The sequence below is a fragment of the Cucurbita pepo genome, chromosome LG09 (assembly GCF_002806865.2).
Source record: "Cucurbita pepo subsp. pepo cultivar mu-cu-16 chromosome LG09, ASM280686v2, whole genome shotgun sequence".
Classification (NCBI taxonomy): Eukaryota; Viridiplantae; Streptophyta; class Magnoliopsida; order Cucurbitales; family Cucurbitaceae; genus Cucurbita; species Cucurbita pepo.
In genome coordinates, this window is record NC_036646.1 from 5,088,507 (window position 1) to 5,106,426 (window position 17,920).

Sequence of the window (17,920 nt, forward strand, 5' to 3'; positions counted from 1 at the left end):
AGATCTACTATGCAAGATAATCAAAATGAACTATCGTTCACACAATCCTAGGCTGCCTAGGCCTGGCTCGACGGTATTTGTACCAAAGTGTAAAAGGAAGTTGAAGTAACGGCCTAGATGCTACCTTTTCTTGCTTAATTGTACCATCTTTCTATTCTTTGACCATGGAAACTTGCTTTGCTTATGCAGTGAGGGATCGAATACCTAGGTTGAGGCACGTCCTCATAAAATTCTAATAAGACAATATGGTGAGTTCTAGTATGAACATCTTGGAAAAGAGGTTGGTTGGTTTCTTCCTCAGGGCCAGAGAGTCACCTATATTTGGGAAATGTGATACTTTTGCATTAGCCAGCAATTAGGCTATCTCATGTTATCCCACACTCCTTTTTTAAGGAACAGGTTAACAACATAGTGGCCATATTCAAGAGACCACTAGTCATTCAACCGAATAGAAGCTCAAACTACCCTAACTAGCATGTGCTTAGCGCAATAGTACTAATATTGTAGTGGAAAGGGATTGGAGGGTCTAAAGAAAGCGTAGCATTCACGCATCTCATAGCCTAGATAGTTACCTTGGTCATTCTTTCGAGTCGTGGAAATCTGCTATTTTATTAGGGGCCTCTAATCACATCTTTGGGTAAACACAGGTCTAGATTTTTTATCACCGATCACTATCCTACAGTATTTTGATAAGGCAACCCTAATCCTCAATCCAACGAATCATGCTTTTGTTGAAGCAAGAACACTTGAATCAAAGTAATTAACACCTCCTTATACAAAATTCGAATCAACCAAGAGATAAGGCAAGAATTAGATGACCTCTTACGATCGAAGATCTAGAAGCAAGATTTGGAAGCCTTGTTCTAAATCGAGTCACTCCTCAATCAAACTTAATCAAGACTTGATTGAATGGCTCAGATGCAATTCTACCACAAGAATTGCTTGAAACTTAGAAATGACAAATATGATGTTTCGATTTCTAAGGAAACGTCTAAACTTGAGATCTCAATTTCATTCATCCACGAATTTGATTTTTACATAACAATTTCTTGGTATTTATACTCCCCATAAATGACGTTTGTGGCCATGATTTAATCCCGATCCCCTTAAATCTCCACGAAAGACGAAGTCAATTTGACCATTTGACAATTCCAAACATTATGAAATAAAAATAATAAAGTTTTCCACCCAACTTTGATATGTTTAGTGGCTAAAGAGAGAGACATTCTTGATTCTTATCATATTTAGTCCACTAGAAATCTATGGACCTTATCAAGATTCTGCACACGCTACACGTCGNATATTTAGTCCACTTGAAATCTATGGACCTTATCAAGATTCTGCACACTCTATCACGTCTTAATCTTATCAAGATTCTCTAGTGCTTGCGAAGCACATGTCGCTCTTACCAATTCTAATTTCCTACGCAATGGAAAGCATTGAAAACGACATTCATACGAAATTTTATCATAGGGGCATTTTGGTAATTTCTTCCATCATGCATAACATACTCATCCATATTGTTCAATTTGTATTTTAATCATGCATATAATACATAAAAGACATACATACAATACACACTCATAAAAAATAAAAATAAAAAAGCTTTTATGAGGTCGTTAACATGTATTTTTGACCACCTAAGTTAAGGAATGCTCACATGCTATCATGTCCTAGCGATCTCTACAAGTATTACTTGCCTAAAGTCTATGTGGTTACTTACTTGAATGACGTTTACCTTCTTGAGCCAGCTATTCCACGTGTTTGGAGCTCAAGAATTTATGGAATTTCTCTCATATACCCTAATCCAAGCATAATTATGTTAATATCGAAGTCAAGACAAAAAACTGACAAACAGAGGTTGAACGAACAAAATGAGACTCACATGCGCTTACACACGTGGAATAGCTTTTCCACGTGCAATTTCACTCATGGAGGTTTTTTGTAGATCTTGGTTACTTATTGAGTCATTGGATCGGGTTCAGGTTGCATTTTTTGTTAGGGTCGAAGGTTAACGAGTTGCACACTTAAGCTTTTGATCGAATCCAGGTTCAGGGATCGGGTTAACCTACATGCATGTCACAATTAGTAGCTGAACGATTCTCTCCGCTCAGCATTTGCCACTTGTCCTACTAAGCTTCAGACTCACTACTGCCAACGTCGTCTATTGCGCGCCTTCTCCCTTTTTGCCAACATTCATTATTTTAGAAATACGATGAGGTTTCTATTACCTATCTAATTTCTTCTAAATTTTGTAACTTCTTACGGGTACACATAGGTATTTTCTCTTAAGTTTATTTTAGCCACAAAAAGAAATAATAAAGTGCAAATTCGGTCCAGAATTTAAAACTTGGGAAATTTACCATTTCTTTAAATTCAATGAAATACTGCCTTTAGAACTCTAGCTTCCTGTATGAATCTTGGGTGAAATTCCCCCAATATGAACCTACTAAAAGTTTAGAACTTAATTTCAAGAAACGAAATTAGAAAAAAATGAAATGCTTGCCTACGTTTCATTCATTCTTGACGGATTTGAATGGTAACACCCGAGCCGCAATAGATACATAACTCTTCCTTTAATACCTTAAATTTGGACATTTTTGGATTTTATTATTGACATAGAGGGTGAATCTCAAGTGCATAAGGAAAAAAAAAAATGAAATTCAATATTTATAAAATTAAGAAAAATTTAGATAAAAATCCACAGGACAAAAAGGTAATTTTTTCTACCTTATAATTTGAGTGGTCTCCNTGCCACTTGTCCTACTAAGCTTCAGACTCACTACTGCCAACGTCGTCTATTGCGCGCCTTCTCCCTTTTTGCCAACATTCATTATTTTAGAAATACGATGAGGTTTCTATTACCTATCTAATTTCTTCTAAATTTTGTAACTTCTTACGGGTACACATAGGTATTTTCTCTTAAGTTTATTTTAGCCACAAAAAGAAATAATAAAGTGCAAATTCGGTCCAGAATTTAAAACTTGGGAAATTTACCATTTCTTTAAATTCAATGAAATACTGCCTTTAGAACTCTAGCTTCCTGTATGAATCTTGGGTGAAATTCCCCCAATATGAACCTACTAAAAGTTTAGAACTTAATTTCAAGAAACGAAATTAGAAAAAAATGAAATGCTTGCCTACGTTTCATTCATTCTTGACGGATTTGAATGGTAACACCCGAGCCGCAATAGATACATAACTCTTCCTTTAATACCTTAAATTTGGACATTTTTGGATTTTATTATTGACATAGAGGGTGAATCTCAAGTGCATAAGGAAAAAAAAAAATGAAATTCAATATTTATAAAATTAAGAAAAATTTAGATAAAAATCCACAGGACAAAAAGGTAATTTTTTCTACCTTATAATTTGAGTGGTCTCCGATGACGTGTATAGAAAACAAAGAAGAGAGAGGAAGAGAGAATTTGGGTTTTTGTGGATGGAGGGAAAACAAGAAAGTAAAGAGGACGCCAATGGGATACTCTAATGAAAAATATGGCAAAAGATTTATTCTAGTGGTAGTAAGAGGATCTATGTGTAACGACCCAATAATAATAATAATAATAATAAGTAAATATTAGAATAATCATTTTCCCTACACTACTCTCCACTAACCCCTCCTCCTCTCCCAAACTATCTCTCCTCAACCAACTCATCTGTCAAAATCTCAATCCACAATACAGTATGCATGCTATCTCTCCTCAACCAACTCACAAATCAAGAATACACAGGATACATTCGGGTGGTTCCTACAACCAAAGAAAGAAAGAAAAAAAAATACCAACAACCACATTTAGAAGGAGAGCTGGAGATTTAATTTTTGGAGAGGGACAGAGATCTTGCTTTGTTATTAGGGTGAGTCATATTTGAGATCTCTTTTCATTTATCTTGTAAGAAATCAATACGAATCAGATTTCCTGTTCCTTTGTCTAATTATTCAGAATTAGATCTCTTATTCCCTTGCCCAGTCATTTAGATTTTTGGTTATGATGTTATGTCGTAGAAAATAACTAGAATAAATGAGGCAAATATTTGTCAATTGAATAAAAAAAAAAATACAGAACATATCGAAAAATGGAAGATCAGAAGTACATACAATAGAGAGAGGAAAAGAGAAGAATGGGAAAAAAAAATTAACAGTTAAATAAGAAAGGAAAAATGGAAGGAAGACTTGAAAAGAAAATTTATGTTGTGATATTGTGAATTTTAAATGTTAACTAAATTAAAGGAAGAAAAAAAAAATAGAGATAAGATAAAGGAAAGATTTGGGAAAAATAATTAATTAGAATACACAAAATACAAAGAGAAGACTAGAGAGAGGCCATACTATTGTTAACAAAATCAAAAGAAAAGACAAAAAAAAAATGTATATATAAGAGGCTAAAACAAAATCAGAAGGAAAGGAGAGTAGAAATGGAGAAAAGAAAAAAAATAAAGAAATAAAGAGAGCACGAGGGAAGAAGTAAAAGAGAAAATACAGAGAAAAAAAATAAAGAGGGCAGGAAAGAACTAGGGAGAAAATAGAGAGAATGCAAAAACAAAAAAAATCAAAAGAAAAAATACATAAAAAAATAAAAGGAAGAGTTGGGAGTAAGAATCATCAAAATTGACTAAATCACCAAGTAAAAATGGATTAAAAATTGGTCAAGAACATGTCTCGAACAAAATTGGGAGAAAAAATAGAGTATAGAGATAATTTCAATAGACAGGAGAGTAGTCACTCAAAATAAAAAAAATAGAAAATGAAATCTTAATATAAATAGAAAATAAATAATATATATATATATATATATATATATATATATAATATTAGCACATGAACATAGTAAGAGTTACAAGAATTGAAAATTGATGTCATGAATTCTTATAGGTTAGCTTGGATACAAAGGGAAAAATAGAACTTTCATTAATGATAAATTGGTGACACCCGTATAACCTAATCAGGTAAGTGGTCTTACTATAGGATAGGCTAAAAATTATATGAGTTATGATGATGTATGAACTATGTCGATCGATGCGGCTTGTGAGTTATGATGACATACGAGTTATGATGATGTGTGGGTTACGATACTTGATGATGTGCAAAGTATATATATATTTTGATGAATGACGTACTTGATATGTGTGTTGCACTTTGTGGCAATATGATGAGTATGATGATTGCGTGTTGTTTGCCTTAATATGATGATGTTTTCCATATTGAGCATGCTATATGATGATGAGTGCCATATTGCATCATGTCGTTAGATCGACATAGGACACAACCCTAAGAGATTGAAAATGATATTAATATAAATATCCACGAGTATGTGTTACCGTGAGTAACAAAGAGATGAGGCTAGAGGGTTGTGTCAGAAGAGACATTATGATGGATTTAGAGGGACCTCATGCATATTGTATGTTCATAAGCATAGGGCTACTTCCCCTCGAGATGATAAGTGCGGACGCGCACATTATGATGAGCGTGAATGCACACAGGTGCGAATGCACACAGATGAGGGTGTTCATGAGGCGCATGACACTATGGGGTTCCACTGACCTCCGGACGTCACTACAGATTAGCTTGACCAGAAGGTCCAGGGGGTGTGCGAGCGCCCTGGGGATTCACACTCGCACGTGTGAGACGTGTGTAGGGAAGTACTACACACCCAATTTGTCCGAGACTAGAGGCCACCCCTAAGATGATTAGAGATAGGTCCCTAAATCATGATGGCATGTGTTTGCATTTCCATGGCCCCTATAGCGGGGCCACTTACTGAGTATTCTTTGAAATACTCAGGCTGTGTGCCACATCATTTTTTAGGTAAAGGCAAGGCGCACTTGTACAGAGGACGGCGGCATCGCCGGCAGAGACTGTGGCACGTGCATAGGGTTNATTGTATGTTCATAAGCATAGGGCTACTTCCCCTCGAGATGATAAGTGCGGACGCGCACATTATGATGAGCGTGAATGCACACAGGTGCGAATGCACACAGATGAGGGTGTTCATGAGGCGCATGACACTATGGGGTTCCACTGACCTCCGGACGTCACTACAGATTAGCTTGACCAGAAGGTCCAGGGGGTGTGCGAGCGCCCTGGGGATTCACACTCGCACGTGTGAGACGTGTGTAGGGAAGTACTACACACCCAATTTGTCCGAGACTAGAGGCCACCCCTAAGATGATTAGAGATAGGTCCCTAAATCATGATGGCATGTGTTTGCATTTCCATGGCCCCTATAGCGGGGCCACTTACTGAGTATTCTTTGAAATACTCAGGCTGTGTGCCACATCATTTTTTAGGTAAAGGCAAGGCGCACTTGTACAGAGGACGGCGGCATCGCCGGCAGAGACTGTGGCACGTGCATAGGGTTGACTCATATTTAAATTCTTAGTTTTAAGTTAGAATAGGTTGTTTTGCATTCCATTGTTTTAAATTATTTTGTATTTTTTTTTATTTTCTCTAAATTTTAGTATTTTGTATTTAAAAACGTAAGACCATGACTGTGTTTTCCAGAGAAGAAGTTGTTTTAAACGTTTTTCGAAATTTACCTTATAAATGATGTTCATGTAAGAGTTATATTTCCGCATTATAGATGAGCATGAGACGTTAGTGGCGACTCTAGATATGTGAAAATTTAGGGTCGTTACACGATGAGTGTCAGTTTTGGTTGTAGGATCGTTCGAGTTGACTACAATGTTCAAGGAAAGGATTCTTACAAGTTTCGTGTTGAAACTCAACCATGATTTGTTTCAGAATTATATTCGAGAGATTTATAATTTCGATAAGAAAATATATTTTTTTTTCTAAAATTTGAACTCAATTATTATGGTCTCTATCTTCCTAAAAATTAAAAAAAGTGACATCGAATTGGTTGATTCAATATCTTTATTTTTCGTGAAGAAACCAAGTCATTTCTAGTTAACGATTGGAAGATAAAAAGCAATCCAAAAAAAAAAAGATTGAAATGCATCGCTCATCGAAATCTAGAAAAATTGAACGTTGGAAGAGTCAACCGTGGATACACAGCTGTTGGCGACGAGAGAGAAGTGTATTAGCAAAAAGTTGAAATGTATCACAACGTGGCAAAAATGACGGGTCAACCAGTCAACGAGGACGTGTTGTGAGACACCACTTTACTCGCTAAACCGCACACGACCCAGTCTACCCTCTGTAACTCAAACAGTACTAAAGGAATCTTGAAGGGCGATCAGAGGGTGAGACAATATTATAACAAAATAGTGTGCGCACATAAGTAATTTACAGCACGACAAAATTTAAAACACAAAATAAGAAACGAACTCAAAACATTTTAAAACAAGATAGTTGAGGACGATGGGTGAGTTTATTCTATGGTACCTGCCCAAGAGTCCACTCCCGACTTCGACCAGCTCCTTACCTGAAAAAAATGGAGAATAAGGAATGAGTACAAAGACTTAGTATGTAGCCTGCTTGTAGGCTCTCAATCCATTCGTTGATATGCTAGGATACCACACTCTTTCTTGTCTTGTTCTTGTTTCTTATTGTAAGTACTTAGGCCCACTTGTTCTTGACTTGGGGTTCTTATCGTGATTTATTCTAAGGACCTTGGTCCTTGGATTCTAAAACCTTGGTCATCCTTTAAGGGCCTTAGTACCATGGTTCTTGCTTCTTGCTTCTTGTACTTAGAACTAGGGTCTTGATCTATGTTCTAGACCTAGATCTTTCTCTTGTTCTTGGTACTTTCTAGGTATTTATTCTGTTATTGATTTATTCTCCAAGACACTCCCCCTATGATTTACGGCACTAGCCATACACCTAACAATCCTGTGTCCAAGGCTTGTTACTCAGTGGTAGATCGACTACACTGCATTGTGGACTCGTCGTGTTTTAGGACATCAATCACGAGGCTAGGTAGTAGTTACCTTGCACGTAAGATCCGTCCTATGAGAGGCCGTTGATCATGTGAGTAACTTGTTTAGGTGGCATGTACTGAGGGGTAGCACCCCCTCACCATAGGTTACTTCATGGCCTGTGGGACGGGTTCACTAGTTAACACTCCCATGGATGCAAGCAGACCAACACTCACCATGTTCTTCCCCACCTTGTACCATTGCGAAGGCTAAGTTTTCTACCCAGGTCTTTGTATCAAGAGTGTGAAAACTCGGGACAAAAGTAAACAATTGGTTCCCTGCTAGGTTAAGGATGTGATGAGAGACTACAAGTAGGTTGCTTAATCGTGACGAGAGGGTACTCTAGAGTTTAGAAGTAACAGAGAGATTATGGACCTAGGGAATCATGTATCTCGTTCCCCCTTCCCTCGTTAGATGAATTTGGCATATATTAATACACATTTTGATTTCCCTCTTATTTTATACACATGGCAAAAATTTTCCTATGATTGTGTTAATATAACACATGCGGAAGCAATTTGGATCTTAAGCACTCTAAGTACATCAATTATAGTAAATTAGTTGGCATGTTGAAAAGCATTAAAACTCAATGAGTTTCAATACTAACCTTTTGTCGCTCAGATTTCCTTTTTTTTTTTTTTTTCACGAATCGGTTTCGAACCATCACTAGTGTCTTCTCTACTATCCTTCAGCCTTAGAACGGGATTGTGGAATCTGGTGAGTGACTAAACTTGGGTGGGATTTAGTATATATGAAGAGAGTGTTTGTGAGAGGTTTTTCTCCAGGTTTTTTCCAAAATAAGACCTTGCATGTACCATGATCACTCTATTTATAGAGTCATGTTTGCATGTTCATGCAAATTTGAGATCACCAAATTTTGACACTCAAAATTCCAATAAAATGTTTGGGATTATGTGGCAAGCATGCATGTTTGAGTTAACGAAATTTTGACACTCAAAATTTCACTCAAATATGTGGGGTTTATTTCGAAAGCATCCAAGTTTGGTTCAACCAAATTTTGACACCTCAAAATTCCACTAACATGGATTTTTCCATTAAATGAAGTCAATATTTTGACTTTCTTCATTTTAATTCAACAATTAATTTGAATAATTAATTTCAAATTAGAGTAATATTAAAGGATTAATTAAACTATTCAATTAATATTTAATATTACTTCAAATGCCAATCCCAAATAATTCTGACACATATTTGAATAAAATATTTAAATCTTTTAAATATCTCAGATTCTCTCTTTTTGTTTAATTCGTAAATAAAACTAAAATTTGGTTAAATATATCGTATATATGTAGCACATATTCCCTAATTTGAATTCGAACACTTCGAACTCGCTCGTCACACTATTCTATGGTTTAGTCCGCTATGAGCTAGCAGAGGGATCTAATGGATCTATTGTTGGGTTTTATGTCCTAAAACTCATAGTTGGTAAAAAAAAAACATATTCTATAAAGTTATTATTGATGTTTATTCAGTAAAGATCGTTATTGAATAAAGTAAATTTTACGATCATTAATCTAAGTCTAATAAACTAAGAATACTCTGGCTATAGTATGATTACTTGAATTATATGTAGAGACATAAGAGTGGATCAAATTCAAGTTTATAGTCAAAATGATCTATAGTACATGGATAAGGCTGAGTACCTTATCCTAGGGACACTATGGATGCGGCCCACTTTTGTATATGATATAAACAATGTGATCACTAAATTGTACATGTCGAGACATGTGAGTGGGGGCACCCTATGCAATGAGTATTGCATAAGATCGGACCATGAAGAAAATCGCTCTCACTTTATAATGCCGTTTACTGTTGAGACTGATTTTTTCATTCGATGACCTAGGTAACTCGATCTTAATCCTGAGCTAACTATGAACTCTTGTTTATTCGGAATTATCCTTACATTTGCATGGGTGAGAGTGGCCCGAATTCACTCCTACCCGCTTTTAGGGATACTAAAGAGGTTGTTCCCTCAAGTAAGTAACGACTTGGGAAAGAAAAAAATGAAAAAAAAGGAAAGAAAAAGAAAACGGAAAAAAAAAACTTAGTCGCCGAGTTTTCCGGTGACCGCCGAGTTTTGCAGATCCCACGCGAAATGACAGCCACACCACGCCCATCCTTCAGCCCACAACTCCCAGCACCTATCAGGATACCTATAAAGGGAGAAAAGAAAGAAAATACGAGAGAGAGAGAGATTTCGTATAAATGTCTGCGAGTATCCAGTTTCTCCGACGAACCCTCAAACCACCCGAAACCGACACCAAACGAACTGTTACCACCACGAGAAGGATCCCTAACGAAAGCATAATAACTCAAGGTGTGTTTTGTGCTTTTTCGTAAGCGCCGTCGTCGATAACCGAGGTCAAAAAATTGGATTTTCCTAATCGTTCTTAGATCTGTGGTTTTAGGAACTTTTAGGCCGCAAAACTCCCAGAAAAGAAAGAAGGACGACAAATAAAGAGGAAAAGGAAGAAAGAGGACGAAAATCAGCAACGGAAACGTCGCGGGAAGGAGAGAGAAAACTCGCTGAAAAATCGGCCGAAGTCGGGTAAGGAAAACGTGATCCACGGATTCGAGTCAACCCGAACCCAAAACCCGATAGAGCTAGCCCATTCTTTCCCTTGGCCTCTACCTTCAGCCCAACCCAACTACAGCGGCCCAAACCTCAAACCAGCCCAGCAGCTACGATTTAGTTGAACCAACCCGAGACCAGACCCACGGTCCAATCGAGCCGGCCTGCAACCCAAACACTTGCAACCCAGCCCAATAAGTCGAGGCCCAAAGATTAGTCTTGGCCCAATAGCCTTCTGCAGCCCGCGACCCAGACCTTGACCCCAACCGAACTGCGACCCGCGCTTCGACCCGACACTACCGCATGACGTGGCTCACTCTGTTGCTGCCACGTGTCACATAGCGGCGCAGACCGTCCCTCGGCTCGGCTCGACTCGGTGCAAATGGCTCAGGCTCCCTCCGGTGACGCTCCGGCGGCTCCCAGCGGCTGTTCAGTTCTGCTCACCTGTTTTCAGCCTGGTTTCCACTATTTCGACCCTCTCATATCTATTTGTTGGCCCGATTAACGTATCCAAGGCCGTTTTAGAGCCGTATTTCACATTTATTGAATTGTAGGTAAATTAATTGTGAAATACTAACGGAAAGTGGTGAACGGTGTGATAGGAAACAAACCCCAGCAACGTAGGAAGCAGCTCTCACGGAATGGGATCTTATGTTTAGCTATTTAGGGAGTACTTCGGCCAAGGCCAACCAAGTAAGTGGCCTTACTATAGGATAGGCTAAAAAATGTATGAGTTATGATGATGTTTTTCATATTGAGCATGTTATATGATGATGAGTGCCATATTGTATCATGTCGTTAGATCGACATAGGAAACAACCCTAAGAGCATGAAAATGATATTAATATAAATATCCACGAGTATGTGTTACCTAGAGTAACAAAAAGATGAGATTAGAGGGTTGTGACCTCATGCATATTGTATGTTCATAAGCATAGGGCTACTTCCCCTAGAGATGATGAGTGCGGACGCGCACCGTATGATGAGTGCGAATGCGCACAGGGCGAACGCAGACAGATGAGGGTGTTCATGAGGCACATGACACTATGGGGTTCCGTTGACCTCCGGACGTCGCTGAAGATTAGCTTGACCAGAGGGTCCAGGGAGTGTGCGAGCGCCCTGAGAATTCACACTCGCACGTGTGAGTCGTGTGTAGGGAAGTACTACACATCCAATTTGTCCGAGACTAGAGGCTACCCCTAAGATGATTATTGATATGTCCCTAAATCATGATTGCATGTGTTTGCATTTGCGTGGCCCCTATAATGGGGCCACTTACTGAGTATTCTTTGAAATACTCAGGCCGTGTGCCACATCATTTTTCAGTTTTTTTTTTTTTTTTTCTTTTCTATTCTATTCTATTCTTTTCTGTTAACGGTTTGGCTTTACAATATCTCCTTTTTCTTCTTGTATTTTCTTTTATTTTTCTTTTCTATTTTGGTAACTGTATTCTGGATTTCCATCCGTATTTTATTTTGCTCGATTTGTGCTAATTAAGTGTCGTGAAATCGTATAGGTTTACTTGGATTTCAAAGGCAAAAATTGAACTAGCTCCAAGTACTATTTAGGGACTTCAACTTAGCTACCTTGGTAAGTTTCTTCACTACTATTTTGGTTCGATGAATTGTTTGAAGCACGAGTGGCGGATGCCCTGTGGCCCTTGCTTGTGTCGTCCCTTGTGATTTCTATATTTGCATATTATGTTATGACGTGTTGTTATGATGACAAATGTTACGTTTTGTAATTTCATGTTTACTTATTATGCTATTGTGAATGTGACATATTATGAAAGTATGGTAGCATAGAGTACATTCACCTTATGTAATGATAAGAAATGGTTATGTAATGTATGAAATGCACAAAGATATGCATTGCACCAAAGATACATGCCCAGATTTTAATTGGGATAGCATGGTAAGTGCTAGGCTACTCTTATCATCCATGGGAGGTTCGTTGGCGAACCCTACCCACAGGACAATCTAGTCACCCAAGGTTAGGGAAGTGATCCCCTATGCTTGTCAACTATTAAGATTACCCAAATAATCCTACGTCCCCTCTTTTGACGGATCTACNTATTTTGGTAACTGTATTCTGGATTTCCATCCGTATTTTATTTTGCTCGATTTGTGCTAATTAAGTGTCGTGAAATCGTATAGGTTTACTTGGATTTCAAAGGCAAAAATTGAACTAGCTCCAAGTACTNACTATGTAAGATAATCAAAATGAACTATCGTTCACACAATCCTGGTTGGCCTGGGCCTGGCTTGATGGTACNGGCTGCCTAGGCCTGGCTCGACGGTATTTGTACCAAAGTGTAAAAGGAAGTTGAAGTAACGGCCTAGATGCTACCTTTTCTTGCTTAATTGTACCATCTTTCTATTCTTTGACCATGGAAACTTGCTTGGCTTATGCAGTGAGGGATCAAATATCTAGGTTGAGGCACGTCCTCATAANAGGATCGAATACCTAGGTTGAGGCACGTCCTCATAAAATTCTAATAAGACAATATGGTGAGTTCTAGTATGAACATCTTGGAAAAGAGGTTGGTTGGTTTCTTTCTCACGGCCAGAGAGTCGCCTTATTTGGGGGAATGTGATACTTTTGCATTAGCCAGCAATTAGGCTATCTCATGTTATCCCACACTCCTTTTTTAAGGAACAGGTTAACAACATAGTGGCCATATTCAAGAGACCACTGGCCATTCAGCCGAACAGAAGCTCAAACTACCCTAACTAGCATGTGCTTAGCTCAATAATACTAATATTGTAGTGGAAAGGGATTGGAGGGTCTAAAGAAAGCGTAGCATTCACGCATCTCATAGCCTAGATAGTTACCTTGGTCATTCTTTCGAGTCGTGGAAATCTGCTATTTTATTAGGGGCCTCTAATCACATCTTTGGGTAAACACAGGTCTAGATTTTTTATCACCGATCACTATCCTACAGTATTTTGATAAGGCAACCCTAATCCTCAATCCAACGAATCATGCTTTTGTTGAAGCAAGAACACTTGAATCAAAGTAATTAACACCTCCTTATACAAAATTCGAATCAACCAAGAGATAAGGCAAGAATTAGATGACCTCTTACGATCGAAGATCTAGAAGCAAGATTTGGAAGCCTTGTTCTAAATCGAGTCACTCCGCAATCAAACTTAATCAAGGCTTGATTGAATGGCTCGGATGCAATTCTACCACAAGAATTGCTTGAAACTTAGAAATGACAAATATGATGTTTCGATTTCTAAGGAAACGTCTAAACTTGAGATCTCAATTTCATTCATCCACGAATTTGATTTTTACATAACAATTTCTTGGTATTTATACTCCCCATAAATGACGTTTGTGGCCATGATTTAATCCCGATCCCCTTAAATCTCCACGAAAGACGAAGTCAATTTGACCATTTGACAATTCCAAACATTATGAAATTAAAAATAATAAAGTTTTCCACCCAACTTTGATATGTTTAAGTGGCTAAGGAGACACATTCTTGATTCTTATCATATTTAGTCCACTTGAAATCTATGGACCTTATCAAGATTCTGCACACTCTATCACGTCTTAATCTTATCAAGATTCTCTAGTGCTTGCGAAGCACATGTCGCTCTTACCAATTCTAATTTCCTACGCAATGGAAAGTATAGAAAATGACATTCATACGAAATTTTATCATAGGGGCATTTTGGTAATTTCTTCCATCATGCATAACATACTCATCCATATTGTTCAATTTGTATTTTAATCATGCATATAATACATAAAAGACATACATACAATACACACTCATAAAAAATAAAAATAAAAAAGCTTTTCTGAGGTCGTTAACATGTATTTTTTACCACCTAAGTTGAGGAATGCTTGCATGCTATCATGTCCTAGCGATCTCTACAAGTATTACTTGCCTAAAGTCTATGTGGTTACTTACTTGAATGACGTTTACCTTCTTGAGCCAGCTATTCCACGTGTTTGGAGCTCAAGAATTTATGAAATTTCTCTCGTAGATCCTAATTCAAGCATAATTATGTTAATATCGAAGTCAAGACAAAAAACTGACAAACGGAGGTCGAACAAACAAAATGAGACTCACATGCGCTTACACACGTCGGGAAAGGCTTTTCACGTGCAATTTCACGCATGGAGGTTTTTTGTAGATCTTGGTTACTCATTGAGTCATTGGATCGAGGTCAGGTTGCTTTTTTTGTTAGGGTCGAAGGTTAACGAGTTGCACACGCAAGCTTTTGATCGGATCCAGGTTCAAGGATCGGGTGAACCTACATGCTTGTCACAATTAGTAGCTGAACAATTCTCTCCGCTTAGCATTTGCCACTTGTCCTACTGAGCTTCAGACTCACTACTGCCAACGTTGTCTAACGCGTGCCCTCTCCCTTTTTGCCAACATTCATTATTTTAGAAATACGATGAGGTTTCTATTACCTATCTAATTTCTTCTAAATTTTGTAACTTCCTACTGGTGCACATAGGTATTTTATCTTAAGTTTATTTTAGCCACAAAAAGAAATAATAAAGTGCAAATGCCGTCCAGAATTTAAAAATTAGGAAATTTACCATTTCTTTAAATTCAATGAAATACTGCCTTTAGATCGTAATGAACTCTAGCTTCCTGTATGAATCTTGGGTGAAATTCCCCCAATATGAACCAACTAAAAGTTTAGAACTTAATTTAAAGAAAAAATGAAATGCTTGCCTACGCTTCATTCATTCTTGACGGATTTGAATGGTAACACCCAAGTCGCAACAGATACATAACTCTTCCTTTAATACATTTAATACCTTAAACAGATACATAACGCTTCATTCATTTTGGATTTTATTTGACATAGAGGATGAATCTCAAGTGCAGAAGGAATAAAAAAAATGAAATTCAATATTTATCAAATTAAGAAAAATTTAGATAAAAATCCATGCGACAAAAAGGTAATTTTCTCTACCTTATAATTTGAGGGGTGTGGGATGGCGTGTATAGAAAACAAAGAAGAGAGAGGAAGAGAGAATTTGGGTTTTTGTGGAAAGAGGAAAAACAAGAAAGTAAAGAGGACGCCAATGGGACACTCTAATGAAAAATATGGCAAAAGATTTATCTGATCGATGTGTAACGACCCAAAATAATAATAATAATAATAAGTAAATAATTAAATAATTAAAATAATGATTTTCCCTGCACTACTCTCCACTAACCCCTCTTCCTCTCCCAGACTATCTCTTCTCACCCAACTCATGAGTCAAAATCTCAATCCACAATACAGGATGCATGCTATCTCTCCTCAACCAACTCAAAATCCATCCAGAATACAAGATGCATTCCGGTGGTTCCTACAACTAAAAGAAGAAAAAAAAAATACCAACAAGATTTATAAGGAGAGCTGGAGATTTAATTTTTGGAGAGAGAGATCTTGCTTTGTTGTTAAGGTAAGTGATATTTCAGATCTCTTTTCATATATCTTGTAAGAAATCAGTAAGAATCAAATTTCCTTTTCCTCGGTCTAATTATTCAGAATTAGATCCCTTGTTCCCTTGCCCACTCATTTAGATTTTTGGTTATGATGTTAGTTAGTATAAAATAACTAGAATAAATGAGGCAAATATTTGTCAACGGAATAAAAAAAAATACAGAACAGATAGAAAAATGGAAGATAGGAAGTAAATACAAAACAGGGAGGAAAAGAGAAGAACAGAAAGGAAAAGAGAAGAATGGGAAAAAAAAATTTAACAGGTAAATAAGAAAGAAAAAATGGAAAGAAGAAAGGAAAGATTTGGATGTGATATTGTGAATTTTAAATGTTAACAAAATTGAAGAAGAAAAAAAAAATACAGATATAAAGGAAAGATTTAAAAAAATAATTAATTAGAATACACAAAATACAAAGACAACACTCAAGATGAAAGAAAAGAAAGTAGAAATGCAGAGACAAAAGAAAAAAAAATAAATAAAGAGAGTAGTAGGAAACAACTAAAAGAGAAAATAAAGAGGCATACAGAGAAAAAAAATAAAGAGGACAGGAAAGAACTAAGGAGAAAATATAGAGAATGCCAAAATACAAAATCAAAAAAAAAAATATAGAGAAAGAGAAAAATAAAAGGAAGAGTTGGGAGTAAGAATCATCAAAATTGACCCATCATTAGGTAAAAATGGATTAAAAATTGGTCAAGAATATGACTGGAACAAAAATTGAGAGAAAAAAACAGAGTCAAGATAGGAGAGTAGTCACTCAAAATAAAAAAAATAGAAAATGAAATCTTAATATAAATAGAATATATGTATAATATGTATATATATTTAGATGTATATTTTAACGTTCCAAGACTTTATCCATGCAAAGTCTTTAATGCTCGCATGAAGTTTAGCACATGAACTATTGTAAGAGTTAGAGAATTGAACATGAAATTGATGTCATGGATTCTTATAGGTTGGCTTGGATACAAAGGGAATAATAAAACTTTCATTAAGGATAAAGTGGTCTTACTATAGGATAGGCTAAAAATTGTATGAGTTATGATGATGTATGAACTATGTCGTACGATGCGGCTTATGAGTTATGATGAAAATAATTATAAAAAAATAGTTAAAATAATAAAATAGTAAATAAAAAATTAAAAGAAAAAAAACATTTGTTAACCGATCCCTCCTTCTTTCTTCAATCTCTCAGCACTCCTTCTTTAAAAATAAATCTGCCAACAAATCAGGAATTTTTTTTCTGTAAAAACAATGGCAAATTTACCCAGAATTTTTTCCTTCCTACAAAAACAAATAGGAAAAAACAAAACGAGTTCAAGAAAAGAGCTACTGAATGAACTACCTATTTACCTTGTTCAATCAGGGACAAGTGATTGAGTTCAGCTCGTAAACTCTTGAGTTGAGTCTTTGTTTACTCTGTTCGTGTTTGAAGGATCTTACTAGTCGTGAAGAAAAGCTCTTCAAGCCTATGATATTCCAAGTATGGAAGATAAAGACTGAATATTAGGATTCTCCGATTCGCCTATCCTTTCTGGTCTCGAATCTGTTCTTCGTTTTCCTATTTATTCAAAGACAGTAAACTAAGACTGAACTCAAGATGAAATCGAAATCCTGCCTGCCCCTCTGCTTCGCTCCTCCCCCTATCGATTTCATTGCAGAGCTCGTTCGCCTCGTACCCTCGGTCTCACTACTTCGTTCCTTTACAATTCTAAATCATAAGACAAAGGTAAAGCCGAAACTCAAGACTCAACGAAAGAGAGTTTACGAACTGAGCTACTTCACCTATCAGTTTGGTTGCTCCTTCTTATTTAGGAACTAACTGATCTTGATCCTTTCTTTAACTCGGTAATAAAGCCGCTAATGTACTCGCCCTTAACCTATGGAAAGGTTTAAGCAGACTTAGTTCCGCCCGAAGAGATATGTCATTTGAAGAGGTCAGTAGTCGTATGTTAAATCTTCCTTTTATTTTATTAAAT